The following is a 24,264-nucleotide window of genomic DNA, read 5'->3' as shown; positions in this document are numbered from 1 at the left end:
CACCGAATTAATTCAAAACACTGACATCCACAGGATGGAATAAAAACACATCTAAAAACAAAACAAAAAACACGTCGAGGCAGCAATAACTCTGTCCCAAGATGACATGAGTCAGTCTGCCACGTTTAAACCACGCCGCACACACACACACACGCACGCATGCATGCACGCACGCACGCACACACGCATGCATGCACGCACGCACGCACGCACATAAGCCTATAATAACCCCGTAGTGGGGTGAGTGCCCTGAGCTGCCCTCCCTCCCTCCCACGCTCAGACCGCGTGCTTTGTTTACCCACGATGCAGTGCAGTCAGATTGTCCCCGTGTTGACTTGACATCCAGGCCGCGCTGACCTGGTGTGTGCGCGTGTGCCTGCCTGCCTGCCTGCCTGCGTGTCCCCAGCCACTGTCCCTGGCTTAAAGATCAACAGCATGGTGTGTAAAGTAACTAAGTGCATTGTCTTACAGTATAAGTACTGTAATTACTTGATTCATTCCAGTTCCCATGCAGTACTTCTGCTCTCCACTATACATCTCGGATCCAAATATTGTGCTTTTACTCCAACGTCTACGTTTTGTGACCAATTGTGAGTGGAGCTATACGGTCTGTAAGTCATTGGATAGTCCCGGGATCGGGACTCGAACCCGCTACGCGCTGCCAGGCTGTCATTGCAGCCTATAGACAAATTCACAGAGGGGTGCCCTGGGCGCGGCCATTACTGAGGTGTAATCCATGGAGCATGTTCTCCGTAGGCCAGGTGTGGCTAATCAGTGCTGCTGTGCTTAATGGTACACCTCAGTAATGGCCGCACCCAGGCAACCCTCTGTGGATTTGTCTATACTGTAGGTGCCTGGACCGATACGCCTGCAGTCACCCACTGGGACAGGGTGACATTCCGAGGTCTCCGCGCCCCGCCAAACCAGCCACAGGCTGTCTGCCCGTCTGTCTGGGACTCAGCCAACAACAACCAAACCATGGCTCAGCAGAGGAAGGAGAACGACAGAACAAATATATGGAAACGCACGTGGGAGGATGAGGTTGAAACAGGCAGCATGAGGTGGTAATGTAACCTCTCTCTCTCTCTCTCTCTCTCTCTCTCTCTCTCTCTCTCTCTCTCATACATTTTCATCTGGCCACATTGATTATAGGTACAGGTATATATTGTATTTTTAGCAGTAGCGCAGTCAGCAGAACAGGTATTGTTTAGAATTTGAGTGTGCGCGTGTGCCTGTGTGTCTGTGTGTGCGCGTGCGTGCGTGCATGCGTGCAATCCTGTTGTCCATGGTAACCTGAAAGGTGAACAGGAAGCATAATCGATCAAGCTCTAATTGGAGCTATCGGAAGAAATACGGAGGAGTGAGAAGAGAGGAGAAAAACAGAAAGAAAGGTTCTCTATGCGTGTGTGCGCGTGTGCATGCGTGCGTGTGCATGCATGCGTGTGCGCGTGTGGCTCTTTGTGTAGACAAGAACAATAATGAAATATTGTGTTCACCAGTATTGTCCCATTGTCTCCACTCCAAACGTTATAGCTCCAGACCCAGGAGATGAAGGGATATTTATTCATCATGACCCATAAGCGCACATTAACCCATTTTGGGCGGGAACGCCATTTGGTGTTTGAAGCGTTATGTTATACTTTAGCTATTGAAAAATAGCAGATCTACAAGCTCATAGCGAGCTTGTAGGTCTGCTATTTTTGAAAAATCGTGAAAACGTGGCAATTTCGGATATAATATATTATTTCAGAGCGAACGTTTTTAACTCAAATCTTTAGCTTCTGGGAGGTCCCTGGAATGACACATTTTCAGATGGGGGTCCGGGGCCAATTACAAATATTTTTGGGGGTCCTCGACTTGAAAATGTTTGAGAACCACTGACATAGAAACATGGGGTTTTTCAGAAAACTGTCAGGATTTAGAAGACATTTGTAGAATCTTCCGCATGCAGGTCTAAATGGGTTAAGTATAACATTACAGTTACAGACCCGTTATGGTCATTCAGGGTCATGTCTTTATGTGTTTCTGGTAATTAATTAATATTGTCCCCTCATTTTGTACGTCCGTGGTATCAAATCAATAACGGTATAGTGGGTCGCACACGCCAAGACCGCAGTTCAAAACATTTACTTCAGGAGACAATAAACGTTTCCTGACTCTCAAACGCGTACTCAGAGTTACACAGATCTGGAGCCCATCACACACCGTCTGCGACCGTCTGCGGCGCGGCGCCGCCTGGAAAATAGAACTGTGTTCTATCGGCGTGCCAGGCGACGCGGCGCGACGCAGCAGGCGGGGCCGGTGTGCGATAGGTTCATTGAAAATAATGGAGGCGGCTGTGTCCGCCGCGCGGCGCCGCGCGGCGGACACAGCCGGTGTGTGGTGGGCTTGAGAGGGTCCATTAGGTTCCTATGTATAACTACAGTCAATCATTTAAAAGGTGGAAAGCTTCTATGTCCAAAATCTATTTATTTTTAATTCAGCGCCACCTGGTGGTCACCAGTTTAGGCTTTGGTTGCCAATTCGCCCATTATAAAAAAAGAAAGGAAATGTAATTATATTGTGCATGTAATGTGCATGTCATCACCTGAACACCAGATTAGAGGAACTTTCAAAATATGAAAAAAAAAAAAAAAAAAAAAGAGAATAATAATAAAAAAGAACACGTCTTAACGACCGTGGCATCCGGTCCATAATTGGCAATAAAACGTCTTGTCGTTTATGGCTCTTGGGGTTTCCATGCCTGTATTATTGATAGGATCGTATACTGGCAGGAGAAGGGGAGAGGGAGAGAGAGAGAGAGAGAGAGAGAGAGAGAGAGAGAAATGGGTAGTGACAACGCAGCAAAGGCCGTTGGAATCGAGACTCGAACCCGTGACTCGCCGTCAGGCTGGCATTGCAGCCCATCGGTGCCCAGACCGATACGCCTGAAGTCCGATCCGGGCCAACCAAACATTGTAAAACGTGCAGCACTATCTCTCTCTCTGTTTCTGACACAACAGCGCCCCTACTGGTACACTCACTGGTGCTCATTGTCGCATACATAGGCAGACACATAGGTGAACACGGACATTGCTGTTCCTTGGAGTGCATGCGGTCGCACCACTCAAAAACATGAAAAGTGAACACATGGAGATGTGAGGTTTTCCTCCCCGACAGGAGATGTGAGGTTTTCCTCCCCGACAGCCACGACAACACTAATCTCTCCCCGGGTGCTACGTAGTGGATTCAGCCCATTAATGACCTCTGAAACTACACCTGGGCATTGATTCACTATCGACGCACCGTAATGACCCGTAGGAGGCCATGCATCATCCATGAAGCCACACACACACACACACACACACACACACACACACACACAGACAGACACGTGCACGCGCACACACACACACACACACATCCAATTCAATAACAACAACAGCTAACGGACCCAACATGGCATCACCATGCAGGCTTTCCACCTCGGAGGAAACAAAGCATATGGTCTGTGTTTCTATAAATCGCCGTGCGTGTGAACTGGTCTAGACCGGATGGTAAAAAAAAAAACAGAATAGGCACACCCGTGTGAGGTGAGGGGCCCTCGTATCATCGTACATCATCATGACGTAACATGTCGATTTGCAATGGGAATTTATTTTCTTTGTGTAGGACGAAAATAGACGATTTGCTCGTCACATACATATGGCTATAGCGCCCCTCAAAACCTCAACTGTGTTTAGTGTCGCCAGTCCTTCCGAGTTGCAATAAAGTGTCGGATTATCACGCCACATTGAGGCTTTTATTGGGGAGGCCCTAAAATCACGATGCCGTGTGATTGATCAACGGGGCATTGTTGGTACTTCTCATTCTGTTTTGTGGTTTCCTGCCTGAGGACTACAAACCAGTAAGTTACCATCCTGATAACTACAAACCAGTACTTTACCATCCTGATGACTACAAACCAGTAAGTTACCATCCTGATGACTACAACCCAGTAAGTTACCATCCTGATGACTACAAACCAGTAAGTTACCATCCGCTCCCGACTGGAACACAAACCCAAAAAGGCATGCTTAGCAGTCTGACAGGCCAAACCAAGAAGGCAGTCCGAAACCTCTCTCTGGGCTTGCAGGCTGATGGAGCATAACACTGGTGGCCATTTTGTGATCACGCACACGCACGCACACGCACACACACACAGACAAAGAAAATAAAAGACAAAATAAATGGAATGAGTGAGGTGGGTGTGCATTTTGGCCGGGTTAATTGCTCAGCTATAGGGCTTAATTGGTGAACGTAACCTCTTCCAGTCACAGAGGGAGTCTCTCTCTCTCACGGTTAATAACGTTGTTCTTTGTGAACTACTGTAGGAGTTGTTATACGTCTGCAACAAACAATCAATCACCCCCCCCCCCCCCCCCTCTGTTCTCCAGTGCAGAGTCATTAAAAGAGCATCAGCATATCATTAATGGTCAAAACGTCACGGTGGAAAAACATGTTCTCGCTCCTCACCTCAGCGCTCGTTAAAGCATGGCTGCTTAACCCATTCTGGGCGGGAACCCCTTAATGGTGTTTCGAGCATTATGTTATACTTGGGCTATTGAAAAATAGCAGATCTAAAAGCTCGTAGGTCTGCTAGTTTTGAAAAATAATATAATAATAAAATGTGGCGCAAGAATGAATTATATATTATTTCAGAGCAAACATTTTTAACACAAATCTTTGCTTCTGGTAGGTCCCTATAGAACAACATATTTTCAGATGGGGGTCCGCAGGCAAATACAGATAATTCTGGGGGTCCTTGACACACACACACACACACGTCGGGCGGTTTGGACAAAAACAACAACTTTGGAGTATTTTTTTTGAGAAAACAAAATCTGTCCAGCTAGCAATGTGGGCAGCACGAAAGGTTAGTGTTGAGCTTCAGCTGCTTGGAATTGATATAAACCTTACAACGCGCCATCAACCCACCACCTTCGGGGTAAAATCTGAACCCGTCATCTGACTCCGGGTTTCCGATGCGTTTTGGCGTCATGAGTGTTAAGTGTGTGTACAACAAATTCAACAATAAAGCAACTTGATGGCTTTATTTTGCCTCGGCATGTTTAGTCCATCTATCTTATTCATGGTATTTGTTTTAAGTACGCATGAGCTGTAATCAATATAAAAGGTCAATAATTAAATGGCATTCGGGGCGTCGCTGGCCTAGCGGTTAGCCGGCTACGGCGCATACCGCACACATAGACTCCGATGCGGCCTGACAGCGACTCATGAAGCGAGTCATGGGTTCGATTCCTGATCCCCACGACCTTTGCGGCGTGTCACCTCCGGTATCCATCTCCCTAAATTACATATTTTAGCCTTTGCATGTGTGACTCTAGCCGATTTCTGTCAGCCTGAGTTGATTTCTGTCAGCCTGAGGTGTGTGCGTGCCCTATAGGGCAGGGTATAGATCTGTGCCCTCTTTGGGGCAGGGTTCTATCTGATGGATCTGTGCCCTCTTTGGGGCAGGGTTCTATCTGATGGATCTGTGCCCTATTTGGGGCAGGGTTCCCGGGCCTCTATATCTGATGGATCTGTGCCCTCTTTGGGGCAGGGTTCCTGGGCCTCTATATCTGATGGATCTGTGCCCTCTTTGGGGCAGGGATCCTGGGCCTCTATCTGATGGATCTGTGCCCTCTTTGGGGCAGGGTTCCTGGGCCTCTCTCTGATGGATCTGTGCCCTCTTTGGGGCAGGGATCCTGGGCCTCTATCTGATGGATCTGTGCCCTCTTTGGGGCAGGGTTCCTGGGCCTCTCTCTGATGGATCTGTGCCCTCTCTCCGGGCGAGGCCTTTGTCTCGTCAGCGTGTTGGAGAGAAAAGGCAGGGCGTTGGGACGGGACGCTGGCGTAAAGTAACTAAGCACATACAGTACATTCAAGGGGAGGCTGACGTGGGACCTTGGCTACTGAATGGACAGCCGTGTGTCGACTCCCTCCGCTCCGTGTGAATAATGGAGGGGGGACTTCACGCCACCACCACCACCCTGCAGTGATGTATTATTATTGTCTTTGGGCTGGCGTGTGCCCCTGAAACCATCGGATTACCTGTCAAACATGTTAAATCCATCTCTCTTTCTTTCTTAGGGTTAGGGGGGCAGTGGCTGAGTGCAACCATGCAGTTCGATCCCTGATGTGGGCTCCCCCAGAGTGAGCGTCAAAGTGTCCTTGAGCAAGACTCTGAACCCCTAATTGCTCCTGATGTGCAGGTTGGTGCCTTGTTTCCTCCGCCATCGGTGGGTGAATGAATGTAATGCACAATCTATATGTAAAGCTGTATGAATGTGTGTGTGAATGGGTGAATGTAATGCACAATCTATGTAAAGGTGTGTGTGTGTGTGTGTGTGTGTGTGTGTGTGTGTGTGTGTGTGTGTGTGTGTGTGTGTGTGTGTGTGTGTGTGTATGGCTGAATGTAATGCACACTCTATATGTAAGATGTTGTTTTAGGATATTTTGTTGTTATTGAATAAGATGTCCACAATTCCTGTATGCTGCTGTATTGATGTTGGTACCATTAGGAGAGACAACAGGCAAACGTTGATCAAAGTAACAATTATTGTTAATTAAGTAATTACTTGTACATTTTGGGAGGACTGCTTGTAAACTACATGTAAATTAAGTAATGTAGATGTTTAAAGGACCACTTCACCACTTTTCAACCTATCTTCATATAATCTTCACTAATAATCATGAAAAAAATGGCAGGATTTTTTTCTACTGAGTCTGTGTCTCATAGGAGGGCTGTGGGCAGTTTAGAAACCGTCTTCCAGTGACATCATCATTAGGCAGATTTTTTTTTAAACAAGTTTTTTTTACAAAAATATTTAGATTTATCATCATCGTGAGAACGATGCCTTCCATTTTCGCATTGCAACTTTTCAGGACTAGAAAGCCTGCCGTTTCTATTAGCTTGTATTCCCCATCGATGATGTCACTGGAAGACGGTTTCTGAACTGCCCACAGCCCTCCTATGAGACACAAAAAAATTGCACAATTATTTCATGATTATTAGTGAGGACCTATTATATGAAGATAGGTTGAAAAGTGGTGAAGTGTTAAAGATCCATCAGGGTCCATTTGGTTACCAACTCTCCATCATGTCATTGTAACTGGAGTCCGTCCCCCCCTCCCCTAATCTCATATAATCACAATCTTATCCGTACTCCTGCAGCACTGCTTATCCTGTCGTTGGAAAGCCTCCGTTAAAGTCGTGTTCTGTTCCTTGTGTAACTCTGAGAATAAAATAGCGGAGCAGCCGTGCAGATCAAAAGAATAATCAACAGCCTCCAGTCCTTTCCTTAAAATCCATCCATAATCCACCCGGCCGTTCTTGGATAAAGAAAACACAGAATCTCCCCCAAAAGAAAGAATGAGAAAGTCAAACTTTAGCATGTCTTACGGATGGTTCTCATGCTACTACTACTACTACTACTACTACTCCGCAACACAAATGTGGAAATGCCCGGACACACCATCCACTGGATGAAAATAAAAAAAAGTTAAAATACAATTGTTGAGGGAAAGCCTGTTTTCTCAACTCGCTGTTTCTCAAACTGAACAACCAATATGTCAATTTGAAGCTATGATTCCCTGCTTTCATATGACTTGAAAGAAACACGAACATTAAAAAAAATCCAATGGCAGTCCATCAGTCAAATGTAGTCACGTATGTTATCTCTCCTGTTAAAAAGTGGACATTTAGCCTCTCAGACCCAACACATTTGATTTGAGTTGTCCACAATGCCATGTTGTATTGATGTTGGTAGCTTTAGCAGAGACAACCTGTAGGCATAATAACAATTATCCTACATTCTCCAACAGTGTATGTCTTGTAAATGAAGCAGTGCAGATGTCTTAACAATAGGGATGGAGCTCGATAACCGATGTACCCGATCAAATCAGGAGGGCTGTGGGCAGTTCAGAAACCAGTATGTGTCTCATAGGAGGGCTGTGGGCAGTTCAGAAACCAGTATGTGTCTCATAGGAGGGCTGTGGGCAGTTCAGAAACCAGCCCGTCTCTCATAGGAGGGCTGTGGGCAGTTCAGAAACCAGTTGTGTCTCATAGGAGGGCTGTGGGCAGTTCAGAAACCAGTTGTGTCTCATAGGAGGGCTGTGGGCAGTTCAGAAACCAGGCTGTCTCATAGGAGGGCTGTGGACAGTTCAGAAACCTGCCTGTGTCTCATAGGAGGGCTGTGCGTCAGTTCAGAAACCAGGCTGTCTCATAGGAGGGCTGTGGGCGGTTCAGAAACCAGGCTGTCTCATAGGAGGGCTGTGGGCGGTTCAGAAACCTGCCTGTGTCTCATAGGAGGGCTGTGGGCGGTTCAGAAACCTGCCTGTGTCTCATAGGAGGGCTGTGGGCAGTTCAGAAACCAGCCTGTGTCTCATAGGAGGGCTGTGGGCAGTTCAGAAACCTGCCCGTCTCTCATAGGAGGGCTGTGGGCGGTTCAGAAACCAGTCTGTGTCTCATAGGAGGGCTGTGGGCAGTTCAGAAACCTGCCTGTGTCTCATAGGAGGGCTGTGGACAGTTCAAAAACCTGCCTGTGTCTCATAGGAGGGCTGTGGGCAGTTCAGAAACCTGCCTGTCTCTCATAGGAGGGCTGTGGGCGGTTCAGAAACCTGCCTGTGTCTCATAGAAGGGCTGTGGGCAGTTCAGAAACCTGCCCGTCTCTCATAGGAGGGCTGTGGGCGGTTCAGAAACCTGCCTGTGTCTCATAGGAGGGCTGTGGACAGTTCAAAAACCTGCCTGTGTCTCATAGGAGGGCTGTGGGTATAGTTGAAACCAGACTGTCTCATAGGAGGGCTGTGGGCGGTTCAGAAACCTGCCTGTGTCTCATAGGAGGGCTGTGGACAGTTAAAAAACCTGCCTGTTTCTCATAGGAGGGCTGTGGGTAGTTCAGAAACCAGTCTACCAGTGACCAATATATATGTTTAAAAAATATATCTTGTTAAAAAAACATGATGATGTCACTGGTGGATGGCTTTCTGAACCGCCCACAGCCCTCCTATGAGACACAGACCTGAGTGGAAAGAAATGTTAGTATTTTATCATGAATCATAGTGAGGACCAATTATATGAAGATGAGTTCAAAAGTGAAGTGGTCCTTTAAGAACAATGAGGTAAAAAAAGGAAAAGTCTCTGTCATAAAACAAATAGTACACCCACCACCAACGCTGAGAGAACGCTGACAGAAAACCAGTTATTTTTTATTTATTTTATCCCACGATGTTGTAACCCATTTTCACCCCTGTGTCAATTATCTAATTTGATCCTGGGCTCTACACACCCTCCGCCAACCTAGTCCCCATATATGGGGGACATGGGGAGAGCAACGGACTTAAACTCAGGCTTCCTTCATGCCTGAGTGTCCAAGTTGCTCCTTTTACACCTGACAGGGGGAGTTTCCCTGGTTGGACGTAGCGCGTGGAAGAAACACGTTATTCCAACCAGTTCCTTTCCCCTCCATCAGGCAGCACAGCTGGCCAGGGGGAGGCAGTTTAGAGACAAGGATTACTGCATGTGTTTTTGTGAAACCAGTCCATTTTGATCTTTCCTCTGAGTCCAGTTACTCAGCGCTCCATTACTCAGTCCCTCCTCCCTCTCTCGCTCTCCTCCCACGCCTTCTCACTCTGTCCGTCTTCACTTTACTAATCGTCTCTGTCAGGTGGAAACCACGTATGTCCAAAACGGTTGGGAAATATCAGGAAATAAATAAAAGACCGATATTACCAAGAGCTTGTGACTCGCTCTGGCTTGACCCATTCTGGGTGGGAACCCCTTTTGGTGTTTTATGCATCATGTTATCGTTAGCTGTTGAACAATAGCAGATCTACAAGCTCATAGCGAGGCACCGAGTGCTGGGCAACGATATTGTAGATCTGCTATGTTTGGGGAAAATCGTGAAAATGTGTCGCAAATCTGAACATATATTCTTTCAAACGTACGTTTTTAACTCGAGTCTCTGCTTCTGGAGGGTGCCTGGAATAACATATTTTCAAATGGGGGTCGGCGGTCAATTACATATATTTTTGGGGGTCCAATTATGACATTAAATAGTTTGAGAACCACTGATATAGAATCAGGTATGTCAGCAAACTGTCATCAGGTCTAAATGGGTTAAGAGTGTCTGCTAAATGCCTAAATTGTAATTTGAGCTCCGTCGTTAAAAAAATAAACGTAATAAAAAGCTGAATTACGGAGATACAAGACAGCGATGAAAGCGGTGTCACATTCTTCATCGACCCTCTTCGGTATCACACCATTAGTGTCTGTCATGGTGTGACAATCAAGTCATTTGTCAAAAACCACAGTTATTTTTACATCTTCTCCTTCCCTCCCTTAGTCACATCATGTTACGCCCTGCGCCGCCCCGTCACGACATGAGACATGCCGACTGCTTCTGTAATGGCGATTTGTGCACGTTCGTCCACACACACACACACACACACACACACACACACACACACACACACCTGAAATTAACCACGAAACAGTCATCCCGAGGCTCGTAAAGTGCCCTAAGTGGGTTTAATGTGACACAGCGTGTACGGCCTTCAATGGACTGGAACTATATAATATGCAAACTGAGTGGCTGTGACTGTTTCATGATTGATCTGTAAATGCACCACGTCTCTGTACGTACGTACGCGTGTGCCGGCCTGTTCTGACAACACGCAATGTGTTCCGACATCCGCATATACCATATATACTCCATATTTGGGCATAAAATGGACACAGATATAATATCTCGGGGCGGAGCACGTGTGATTCGAACTTGCAATCGTTCCGAGTAGGCCAGTGCCCAACGGGCACTAGTAGATTTGAAATAAAAAAGGTTCATGCTATGCCAGAGACATCACACATCAATTATGCCAGGAAATGTGCCAGACATCATATAGGCCTGGGCCGTGGCTCAGCGGTCCAGGCACCTTGGCTGGTAATCCAGTCTGGCAGTGTGTCGCATGCAGGTTCGACTCCCGATCCCGACGGCCTTTACTGCATGTCACCCCCCCCCCCCCCATCTCTCTCCCAATTTCATGTCAGCCTATTGTCTGTCCCTCTATACAAAATATATAAAATAAAGGCGAAAGCCACATAAAAACTTTAAAAAAATAAAGCTGTTGGTTTGTTTACTGTTCAGTGAGCTAATCATCTGGGGACCCGACCAACTGTTTGGAAACCATTGTTCCTCTGCGCACATGCGTACACACACACACACACACACACACACACACACACACACCGTCCTGCATATATCTTTACCATGGGCATAGTGGTTATCACTCCCTTCATACGACACAATGGGAGACCGCTTGCACTAGTGCTGTGCACAATTAATAGAAAAAAGAGACCAATTCAGACACCTATGAGTCAGATCTCAATCTCTAACTTTGAGCAAGCGTAATTGTGCAGCATTGCAGAACTTGACTCTTATGTTTTTGCTACGAGAGAGAGAGGTTTAAGGGCCGATTCATACTAATTTACCGCTGTTCACATTGTAGGCTCTACAGAGCCAAATGACGTCACATTGTAGGCTTTACAGGGCCGAACAGACTTTTATTCTGCTCTAAAATAGGAGTATGAATCGGCTACAAGTCGATGTTGTCTGTTTAAAACAACAGTATAGTTATGGCTCCATGGGTGACACATTTTGAATGTAATCTTCAACTACAGACTAAGATAAATGGGAATCATGTGAGGAATCGTACAGACCTCAATTCTTGTGGAGGAAAAATGGCGATTCACATTTGAGCAAGAATGGAGCACGATGATGGCATTAACCCATTCTGACCTGAGATCAGATTCATACGAGGTTTCCACTGGACACACACTGGTCTGATTAACCCATTCTGACCTGAGATCAGATTCTAAAAAATGTCAGTCGCTCTTCGATTTTTCTAAAATAGCAGACCTACAAGCTCGAGCTTGTAGATCTGCTATTTTTCAATAGCTAAAGCATAACATGATGCCAACACCAAAATGGGTGCCCGGTCAGAATGGGTTAAAAGCCAGACTATACATTCAGAGTCCATCAATCCTCAGAGGAAGGTCTGATGACCTTTTTCAGGAGGATCAGGATCAGGCCGCCTGACGCCAGAGTAAGAAGAACAAACACAGAGAGGCATCTCTTCATTAGCATTCATCTCCATGATGCCACACTGGCACGCAGAGATATAATCACTTTTTTTTTTTAAATAGCTGTCTGTCAATCTCTCTCTCTCTCTCTCTCTCTCTTTCAACAGCGCCAGAACTCCAGACTCCTAGAATAATAATAATAATGATGATGACATTACGTAAAAGTCAACTAGAATTTCACAAAACGGTGCTGCATTTCATTTTGTTTATAGGCCTATACTACTATTAGCCTATCCATTACCGTAGTAATTTATTGGTATATTTCAGTTATGTGCACATATCTGGCCTGTGCACTTTTCACAGTCTAAAAGTCTAAAACAGTCTTAACATTTATTTTTCTATTCATAATGTTCAATGCCCAAAACGCCATTAAATAAATCGTTATTCACAATTATTTTTTGCGACAATTTATCGTCCACGTAAATGTGTTAATCGTGGCAACCCCAACCCAACCGTAGCCGTTTCCATAGTTGTATTAGCCTAGAATATAGATGAATGGGTAATCACTAATCATGCTGCCAAACCGGGACGCACACGCAGAGTAGACTGACCGACACGTGCATACAGTGGCTGCACTGTACATGCTGTACTGTACATGATGTACATGCTGTACTGTACATGCGGTCGGACACGAGCTGCTCCCGCGCTCGCGGTTAGGTTTCTGGTTTAAGGACTTCAGTGTTTTGTACCGTACTATCGCATGAGTACAGAACAAAGAATGTTTGATTCCACCATCTTTGTTGAAGAAGAGTCTAGGGCCGGCAATTAAGATTTAGTCTTACTAGAAGTACTAACAGTTTCTCAATCTTATATTCAGATTTAGTCTGGCTTAATCTAGTCACCTCTGAGGTAAAGTGTCTGGAGGAGGTCAATGATTAAAGTGTGATTACCTTTGAGGGGATTAAGTCCACCCATCAAGACCATTAGTGTCAACCTCAGACAACCATCAGATCATGGTCTGATTTTGAATCTAAATGGCTTTGCGTTTCTCTTATTGTCCTGGCTCTGCTCTGTAATAGGAGTTTTAAGATGAGAATACTATCCACCTGCTGGTTGTCTGTCAGATGACCTGTTCTTACATAAGACTAATGTTTGACCATGCCCGCACTGACCACTGACCACACCTCCAATCTATTCTCTGCCCGGTCATTGTGTATAAGAGAGAGACATGTAAAGGGTTCAGGAGGCCTGCATACGTGCAGTCTCCCTGGGCTGGTGCAGACCAATCCTTGTAATAAAGTATCATTGTTTCAGTCCACTCTCTACCTTGATTATTTCTTAAAGACTCTGATGTGAGTTCTAAATAATCCACTACAATTACGGCGCAAGTGAGCAGGTTTGAGGGTTTGAGGAATATGTTGTCGGTCTAATGACAGTAGGACCAATAGTAGGCCTATGTCTAAACTAAAGCCTATACTGTTACCGCGCAAAACTTATATCTCTCCCTGTCCCTCTCTCTCTGCCCCTCCCCCCCTCTCTCTCTCCATCGACAGGCAGGCAGGAAGATACTGTAGGTATTTTTCATAACGTCATACTTTGCACAGTCGGGATATACAGACGTCATTCCAAATCCCTGTATTTCTGCTCACGCTGGGGCTCAGTGGAAAGCAGAGACAAGTAATGAAATCATAAAAAAAACTGTAGTACTGACTGCTTAATATGAAAAGCAACACACTGTGTGTATCGCTGCACAAATTGAGCCACGCTGCGCGTGTGTGTGTACGTGTGTTGGTTATCTGCAGTCTACCAAGCTGCAGATTCTATGTGGGTGTGTTGGTTATCTGCAGTCTACCAAGCTGTAGATTCTATGTGGGTGTGTTGGTTATCTGCAGTCTACCAAGCTGCAGATTCTATGTGGGTGTGTTGGTTATCTGCAGCCTACCAAGATGTAGATTATATGTGGGTGTGTTGGTTATCTGCAGTCTACCAAGCTGTAGATTATATGTGGGTGTGTTGGTTATCTGCAGTCTACCAAGCTGTAGATTATATGTTGGAGTGTTGGTTATCTGCAGTCTACCAAGCTGTAGATTATATGTTGGAGTGTTGTTTATCTGCAGTCTACCAAGCTGTAGATTTGGAATGTACTGTACTGTATTGTATTGAAGATGGATTTGTTTCCCTGGCACAAAAAGAAAACCAACATTATATTGGTTCTGTTCATAAAGAGCTGGAGATATATGGAGATTTTGCAGTACTATTGTATTCATATTATAAAGCCATTTGATTTAACCCTTATTGCACAAAGTAATGGTTGTTTTAATGAAAACTCACAGTCCCAGACCCACAACTGGCAAACAAAGAAATAAAAATAAGATACTGGTTGTGTTCAGAATTTGTCGCCTCAAGTCTTGCCACAAAATAGTGGGCTCGATAAAAGCCCGACTCGATAAGCCAGCTCACGTTCATTATCAATAACAATTAACAAGATCCATCCCTGCCCAGGGGTCCTGCAAATGGAAACAATAGGTTGAGAATCACTAGCTGATGATTGTTTGTAGGCTACGTTTTTCTTTTTTTGTTTGTTTTGAGAAGGAGATTAGCGTAATTAGATTTAGTCTGATTACATAATTCTGTATATATCCCACAAAACGCCATGTGAGACACCATGACGCGTCAACAGACATGTTTATTCATGACATGTCTCACAGCGCTGCCTGTCTCACAGCGCTGCCTGTCTCACAGCGCTGCCTGTCTCACAGCGCTGCCTGTCTCACAGCGCTGCCTGTCTCACAGCGCTGCCTGTCTCACAGCGCAGCCTGTCTCACAGCGCTGCCTGTCTCACAGCGCAGCCTGTCTCACAGCGCTGCCTGTCTCACAGCGCAGCCTGTCTCACAGCGCTGCCTGTCTCACAGCGCTGCCTGTCTCACAGCGCTGCCTGTCTCACAGCGCAGCCTGTCTCACAGCGCTGCCTGTCTCACAGCGCTGCCTGTCTCACAGCACTGCCTGTCTCACAGCGCTGCCTGTCTCACAGCGCTGCCTGTCTCACAGCGCTGCCTGTTTCACAGCGCAGCGCTGTAACATACTGTCTCACAGCGCTGCCTGTCTCACAGCGCTGCCTGTCTCACAGCGCAGCCTGTCTCACAGCGCAGCCTGTCTCACAGAGCTGCCTGTCTCACAGCGCTGCCTGTCTCACAGCGCTGCCTGTCTCACAGCGCAGCCTGTCTCACAGCGCTGCCTGTCTCACAGCGCAGCCTGTCTCACAGCGCTGCCTGTCTCACAGCGCAGCGCTGTAACATACTGTCTCACAGCGCTGCGTGTCTCACAGCGCTGCCTGTCTCACAGCGCAGCCTGTCTCACAGCGCAGCCTGTCTCACAGTGCTGTCTGAGGAAGCAATGTCGGTCAGACCTGTGTGTGTGCGAGCGCGTGCATACTGCGTGCGTGCGTGTGTGCATGTGTGTATGTGTGTGTGTGTGTGTGTGTGTGTGTGTGTGTGTGTGTGTGTGTGCACTCTTTATCTTTTCCTCTGTGACAGCTCAGTGACCTTGACACCCGCGCACAAATAAACGGCGTGGTAAACCATCCAGAGTGATGTCGTAACTCACTGTAGGCCAAGCCAAGCCGGGAGGGACGGACGGACGGACGGACGGACGGACACAAACAATCAATAAATAGCCTATACTCTTTTCCAAGTGTCTGTCTTCACACCTGAATGACTGCTGAATGAGATGAGTACACAAATTAAAATGTAGAAAAAAGTGTATTTATTTTTACATAAGATTTTACATGATATTTGATTTGGCTTTTGTTCTAGAGTAGAGGTACTAGAATTTTTAATTTTTAGAAATATTTATATTGAACACATTGATTAATCTGAATTTGATTTGTTTTGCTGGTGAAAACCGATAAATAAATATTCTGTATTATTTTGAGACCGCTCTGATACCGATATGGCATTTGTATGGCCGATATGACGGACCGATTCTGATTATGCTACCGATTATATTGTGCATCCCTATAGTTGAAAGGGCCGATTCTACAAATGTCTTCTAAATCCTGACAGTTTTCTTGAAAATCCACGTTTCTACGTATGTCAGTCGTTCTCATACATGTTCATGTCAAGGAGCCCCAAAAATATATGTAATTGGCCGCCGACCCCCATCTGAAAATATGTTGCTCCAGGAACTCCCTAGACGCAGATATTTGAGTTAAAAACGTTTGCTCTGAAAGAATATATAAAGATTTTCGCCAAAGAATAGCAGACCTATACAAGCTCGTAGCGCGGCACTCAGTGCCACGCTATGAGCTTGTAGATCTGCTATTTTTCCAATAGCTAAAATATGAAATAATGCTTAAACACCAAAAGGGGTTATTCCCGCCCGAAAATGGGTTAAAGAAACATTCAAAAAAAATGTGGTTAGTTTTGGGGTTTTTTTCCATTATGAACGGAGCGTGTGAACCATGGATGAAACCATGAATGAGACATAGTCTCAGTCTCTATTTCTGAGCCTGAACCACACCACCACTTCCTCCTCTTAAAAATAACTTGGAAGATGAGAGTGAGTCATGCCTTCCTCGTCCACGCAGCCACTAATGTCACCTCATTTAACCCGTGAAGCATCAATGTCATTTGTAGAGACGAAGGCTCTGCGTCAGGCCAATGCTGGTTTATACTAGTGGACATTTTTGTCAAGATTCTACGTATGTTTGCCACGGACATAGCCTACAATATGAGTAAACAGACATGAATGACCATTACAGGGGGCAGTTGAAACACCTCACAATAATTTCAAACCTAGTTATAGCTTAAATGACTTGATTTAAAAGCCATAAATCTGCACTTTATATTTATACTTCTTGCACGGTGTTGTATTTGTGTCGTTGGTTTTTATTTGTATGTGAAAAAAGGAATATGGAATGCACACACGCTAATGTCAAAACAAATTCCTATGTGTTGTTTTATACAATGGCAAATAAAGGAATCTGAATCTGAGATTTAAAGCTATGTATAACAAGGCTAAGTGTACATGTAAAAATAACTTGGAAGACGAGAGTGAGTCATGCCTTCCTCGTCCACGCAGCCACTAACGTCACCTCATTTAACCCATTTAGACGATTCTATGAATGTCTTCTAAATCCTGACAGTTTTCTGTGTCCGCATGTCAGAGGTGCTGAACCTTACAAAAATGATGTCTTCTAGATCACGACAGTTTTCTGAAAAACCTATGTTTCTATATATGTCGGTGGTGCTCAACCCTTTTCATGTCAAAGACCCCCAGAATTATCTGTATTCTGGCTGCAGAAGTTTTTTAAATATGAGTAAACAGACATGAATGACCATTACAGGGGGCAGTTGCAACACCTCACAATACGTTCAAACCTAAAGTTATAGCTTAAATGGCTTGATTTAAAAGCCATAACTCTGCACTTTATATTTATACTTCTTGCACAGTGTTGTATTTGTGTCGTTTGTTATATGTGAAAAAAGGAATATGGAATGCACACACGCTAATGTCAAAACAAATTCCTATGTGTTGTTTTATACAATGGCAAATAAAGGAATCTGAATCTCAAGAATCTGAGATTTAAGCTATATAACAAGGCTAAGTGTACAAATGTAACCAAATAACCAAAATTAAACCAAATGCTGCTCCCAATTTGTTTCCACAATGAGAAACACCGTCCCACTGCTGACTCCTAAGGTGCCATATAGAGTCTTAGAAAATCTGCTAAAACACTCTCTAAAAACACTGACAATGGCAGTGACAACACAACACAGAAATGTGCATGTGTGCGTGCGTGTGTGTGTGTAGAAATCGACCTTGACGACCTTTGCTGCCTGCGTCTCTCCCCTTCTCTCTCTCTCTCTCTCTCTCTCTCTTTCCTGTCAATCTCCACTTGAAACTATCAATGAAGGCCAAAAACACATCATAAAAAAAGAAACTGTCTGCGGAGTAGACGATGAAATGACCCCAAATATATATTTTTAAGTGAATTAAGCCCTATTTTAAAGTATTTTGAAACAGTGGTCGACAGTCGACACCACAGCCACATACACATGCATCTGCAGGGGCTCCTTGACATGAACATGTTTGAGATCCACACTGCAGTGCTCAGGCTATCCACACACAACCAAACCAAAGGTGATGTTTCTCCATCAACAACATACAACAAGAGCATGGCGAATGCATGTCACTAGTATAAATATAAATGCCAATACCATAATCGTTCCGGCGAGCACGACTCAAACATCAATTCACGGACACAATCATTTTGCATTGGACACAATTAACAGACTTCATCCGAAGTTATAAACAATAAAATCAAGGTAGCAATCGGCGCAGAAACACGATCGAAATGATAACACACATGACAGGCACCGCTATTTTGATATTTTGATGGGAGTTAAATGCTGCAATTTGTAAAACATTACAATAACGACTCCAAACGTCATTGAAGTCAGACTCATAAAATGTCCCTGGGACCTGACAGCTATAAAAGACCAACCCCTGGGTCCCGGGACCCATCTAAAAGACCACCCCCTGGGTCCCGAGACCCATCTGAAAGACCACCCCTGGGTCCCGGGAGGCCGGGACCCATTACACTGAAAACCTATTTGCATCACTGCAGTGCACACAGACACGTACAGATATGATGAGTGGATTATAGGTGCCTGCTTAGCCCAATTGTCATCCTAATAGGTGAGCATGGGCGGGGCGATGATTCCAGCCTAATGGCTGATTGGAGAGCACCTGGGCCCGGTGCCTCCAGAACCCTATAAACAGCCCGGCCCGTGCCATCCATGCCTCCACTATCCCCTACCTGTGCTCCATGGCCCGTTTCTGTTCATTTAGGACGTTATACATTGTGAATGAAATACTTAGTGGATCATCATGGTTACATTCAGGGGTTGAAATGTGGGGTACCATTGACAAGTTATATGAGGCAAAACATTTAAAAATGTCATTATGTTTTCATTTTCATGATTCTGAATCCATTCCAAGCATTAGTTTTTCACGAAAAAATACTCCTTGGGCAAAAAAAATAGTAGGCCCAATCGTTCAATGTTTAAAAAATGCGGCCATAGCCACTTGACCTCATCATATTTGTGATGACGGCTATATGGCCGCATTTTTTAAACATTGAACGATTGGGCCTACTATTGCAATTTATGTTGGCTCACGGCCCTGTTTAGCTTAGACTGACTGGCCTAATCCTGTTCCACTTATTCTTTCCATCCCCACACACACCGTGCTATGGCTCACACATCCATGTTCACACCACTGATTGCCAACTCCAACTCCATACGCCATAGAGCATAGCAGTGGCTGTGGTATACAAGTGTGTGTGTGTGTGTGTGTGTGTGTGTGTGTGTGTGTGTGTGTGTACACTTTGTCCCAAGCCAACCATGACAATAATCACAAAAGTCACAACAACATAGCCACCTCAACAACAACAACCAGCTGAATGTATCCTCAAACTGCAACAAATTCAAACGAAAGTAATTCTTGTTGGAACAACTTTGCTAATGTTGGCGCTCACTCTGCAACCATCAACATTGTAGCAGAGACATCATGTTGCCACTTATATAGAACACAGTTTCACTCACTCTGCAACATTGTAGCAAACACATCATGTTGTTGCCATATAGAACACAGTTTCACTCACTCTGCAACATTGTAGCAAAGTTCTCATGCTGCTACTTATAAACAACACAGTTTCCATGTTACTATCTTAAACCTTCGCTAAACCGTCAGTTTGCTCACTTTGCAACATTGTATCAAAGTTATAATGGTGCTAGGGCAGTGGTTCTCAAAGTGGGGTCCAGGGTGTGGGGACCCCCAGGGGTCCTTGGGGGAGTTCCAGGGGTTCCCCAGCTAAATGATAGTTTGGAACCAAATGGACCCTATGGGTCTGTGACTCAGAGTTAAATTAGCATTGATTTTACAATATAAATGGAGGTCCCAGAGATAGAAATGCCATGAAATGGGGGTCTGTAGCCTAAGGCATATGACAAACTGGGGGTCCTTGAAATTAAAATGGTTGAGAATAACTGCTAGAGCATTAAAACGTTAAGTTATGGGGGTCCCTTCATCATTCATGGCATATCTTTTCAAATGGGGGTCCGTGGGTATAGTGTCAATGTGGGGGTCCTTGACATGAACAAGTAAGTTTGAGAACCACTGTCCTAGGTTACTTAAAGTTTAACATTGTCCTACCATGAATGGTTGCCAGTCAGTGCAGTGTGTTGGCGTCCATGCAGTCCATAGTGTCCAGAACCCTGCAGTGCAGTGTGTTGGCGTCCAGTCCACTATAGTGTCCAGAACCTCCATTCAGACAGTGCAGTGTGTTGGCGTCGAGTCCACAGAGTCCAGTGTCCAGAACCTCCATTCCTACATGCAGAGAGAGAGAAGGTGTTTGTTGTTGTTGAGCTTGTAGCCAGCAAAAGCAACAGCTGTCATGCAGACAGTGGTGAACGTACGTAGAACCATTTAATTGTTCTGGACGGCAGCTTATTTTAGCCGCCATTCTGTTTCTGTGTCCAATTGTTGTTGGACTAATGCTGTTAATTTAACATAATAATAATAACAGTTCTGCTACATTTCTTCAATTTTATAACATCGAGTAGGCCTAGAGAACAAAAAAAAAGCCGAGTTCTTGGTTAATTGTTCTCTTCTTCCTTCTCTTCTTCTTGGTCGATATATAATATAATTTTTGTTTTGAACCACTTTATTTTATGTGGACATCATTTAACTCGAACACACGCGACGCCCTCCGTCCTGACTCACGGTATCATATCGCGCTTTTTTAGTGTAATGTTTATACCGGTAGTTGGTCTCGCGCTGATATTTGGAACTGCGTCACAGTGTGATGACGTAACGCCCCCAGCAGCAGCAGCACGGCCGGGGTTGCCAGATTATGCGAGAGAAACAAGCAGCTATGAAAACAATACTATAATAGGCTATATCGCTATTGTCTACTATTTTAAAGCCACTTTAACAAGTTTAAACTTATGCAGGCTACATCATATCAGCTATTTGAAAATAGCTGATCGACAAGCTCACAAAGTGTCACAATGTGACGTGTTTTGAGCTTGTAGATCTGCATAATATAAACATATACTCAAAATATTGTAGACAGTGATGGGAAAAAAAGGAAAAGTCCATTTGCCTCTGAGATGTAGTGAAGTCAAATTTATCAAGTAATCAATAGGCTATAATACTTGATTCATGAAGTGCTGATTTATAGGCAAAATTTCCTTTTATAGGCAAAAGGTTTCCATTTGGATCCTTCATAATAAATTATTCAAAACCTGTAATGACGCAAATATGCAATAGCCTAGGCTACTATAGTATGCTATATTAAATTTAAATCCCTTTATTTTAAATTAGTTTGTAATAGTACAACATAAACAACAATACAACAACATAAACAATAAAGAGACTTTAGTTGTTGTCACACTTTGTCCTAGTGTGAAGGTAGTGTGGGCCCAAAAATGGCACTGAACCAGCTCAAAAATAGTGAAAGGTACTGAAAACAAGTCTTTTGATGAACAATCAATATGTTTTTATTCACCTTGCAGAGTTCACATGAAAGAGTCGTTCCAACAAACAGCATACAAAAAAAAAGTATATAGGCCTACAGCCCACTGGCCAGGTTGGCTCTATCTAGGTCTGCTCTGCACCCTGTGCAATCCTACATTGATTGCCTGGGCAGTGGCAGGTGCTCCTTATAAAGGCTAGGCCCCTCCCATGGACCAAACCAACCCTGGATTGATTCCACAATCATACCAGTGCAATTGATTCCACAATCATACCAGTATACCAGTGCATTCCCAATGTCCAGAGACATCACAATTCATAATATATTTTAGTGTCACATAATATTATAAATTATCTACATAATATGATTAAAGAGTTCTCTAAACAAACCCTCCCACTGTTGGCATGTTCCCCATACCCCACAGTAGTTGCTCCCTTCAATGAAGTCAACAATCAATTATCAATCAACAAATGTACAATAAATAATGTCAAACTAAACTCATTTCATGTAAATTCAAACTCTGTTGGTTATCTTCAGTCTCAGTGGCAGGGTGAACTGCCACATGTACGTACAATACTTTAAAACAGTTGTCATGTTGCACACATGCTTAAAATAGCTCTTGTTTGTGCCGTTTTCTTTTACTCAAGTTAAACACGTGAGTTTTATTTATTTTTTCCAGCACTGGAGTGCGTTTTGTATAATATCTGAGCCTGGCATGCAGTCAGAAGGGCCTGACATGTAATGTATAATATCTGAGCCTGACATGCAGTCAGAAGGGCCTGTAATGTAATTGGCAGATTGAATGAACTCCACATGCCTCTTAAACACTTATTCATTTAATCCTGGGTGCACAGTGCACACACACGCACAATCGCACACGCACACGCACACACACACACACACACACACACACACGCACACACACACGCACACACACACACACACACACACACACGCACACGCACGCACACGCACACGCACACGCACACACAGACACAGACACACACATACACATACACATACACACACAGACATGCACGCACACAAACACACTCACACGTGCATACACCTCCGCCAGTAATTACCCGGAGTGTTTTCTCTCAACCATGCAGTTTATTAATGAGCCCTGCTGCGTCGTTGTTGCATTTATCAGCAATTTTTTTTTATAGCCATGTGTTCAGAATGCATGATGTGGTGTGTTTTGACTGACAACAAACATGTGTGCATGCACACACAGAGTTGAGACCAGACCACTCACTTCACACGGGTATGACTTTTTCTTGTCATTTGCTGCCAGTTCCTATACCTGATGTTGTGTGTTAGTTCAGACTGATCCGGACCGTACTGAATAACTGCTATAGCTTACATAATGTCTTCAGACTAGGACCGAAGTCCAAGACATACAGGTCATCGTGTATGTTGTCTCTTCCAAAGAGGATGACACAATCTCCCATCACGCAACAGCACATCTTATGTGTCAGAGGTGGGCCTTTCCTCTTGGGCTCAACCTTCTTCCGGGAGAAGGTCTCTGGACTGAAGTCCCAAACGCCATTGAAGGTCCGGAGATTGTTTGAACCACCAAATATGTACAGCTCTCCATTGTAGGCTGAATGATCATTATCGTTCTTCTGGTAGAAGCTGTGCAGGTTGTCTGTTCAGCCAATGGTTGGTCTCTGCATCAAACACTCTGATGGTGTTGAAGTTCTGATCCCACCCATCACCCCCAAATACAAACATTTTTTTTTACATAATTTGGCCCCAATACATAATTTGGCCCAATACATAATTTGCCCCATTACATAATTTGGCCCCAATACATAATCTGCCCCAATACATAATTTGGCCCAATACATAATTTGGTCCCAATACATACTTTGGCCCCAATACATAATTTGCCCCATTACATAATTTGGCCCCAATACATAATCTGCCCCAATACATAATTTGGCCCAATACATAATTTGGTCCCAATACATACTTTGGCCCCAATACATAATTTGCCCCAATACATAATTTGCCCCAATACATACTTTGGCCCCAATACCTAATTTGCCCCAATACATACTTTGAGGCACAGTCAGATTAAACAGTTCCATAGATTTGACTTGTGTAGCGTGTCTTGTGGTGTGTGCGTGTCAGCACTGCAGACAGACTGGAAAAACAACACCTGCATGATGCTGACCGTCATGATTGAAACACAGATTAGGTCTGTCTGTCTGTCTGTCTGTTCCTTATAGAATATAGTCATGTACAGCTGTCTGTCTGTCTGTCTGTCTGTAAATTCACTCTGTATATGCACGGACATAATAGCATGATGATGCCATTACAAAACATGGGCTACATGGAAAAAATGTGTTTAAGAAAACGAATTGAACTGCTAGAGGGTCCTAAATTAACTTAATTAAGCAGTCACCGTCTCTGTGCCATGTTATTCTTTCTATATAGACATATTTAGAGATCGACTACTATACAATCAAATCAATCTGTATACAAGATAATTTCAGATTGCAGAAAGGGAGAGAAATACTAAATTAACTGTTAACTACATTAAAACATTTTGCGGGGGCGAGTTGGTAAAGGGCCGAGTCGTTTAGTATTCATCTTCACGGCCCACCAGTGTGACCCC

Source organism: Protomyctophum bolini (assembly GCF_963924005.1).
Source record: "Protomyctophum bolini genome assembly, chromosome: 11".
Classification (NCBI taxonomy): domain Eukaryota; kingdom Metazoa; phylum Chordata; class Actinopteri; order Myctophiformes; family Myctophidae; genus Protomyctophum; species Protomyctophum bolini.
The sequence above is the reverse complement of the archived record's forward strand: the minus strand, read 5'-3'. Positions refer to the sequence as shown.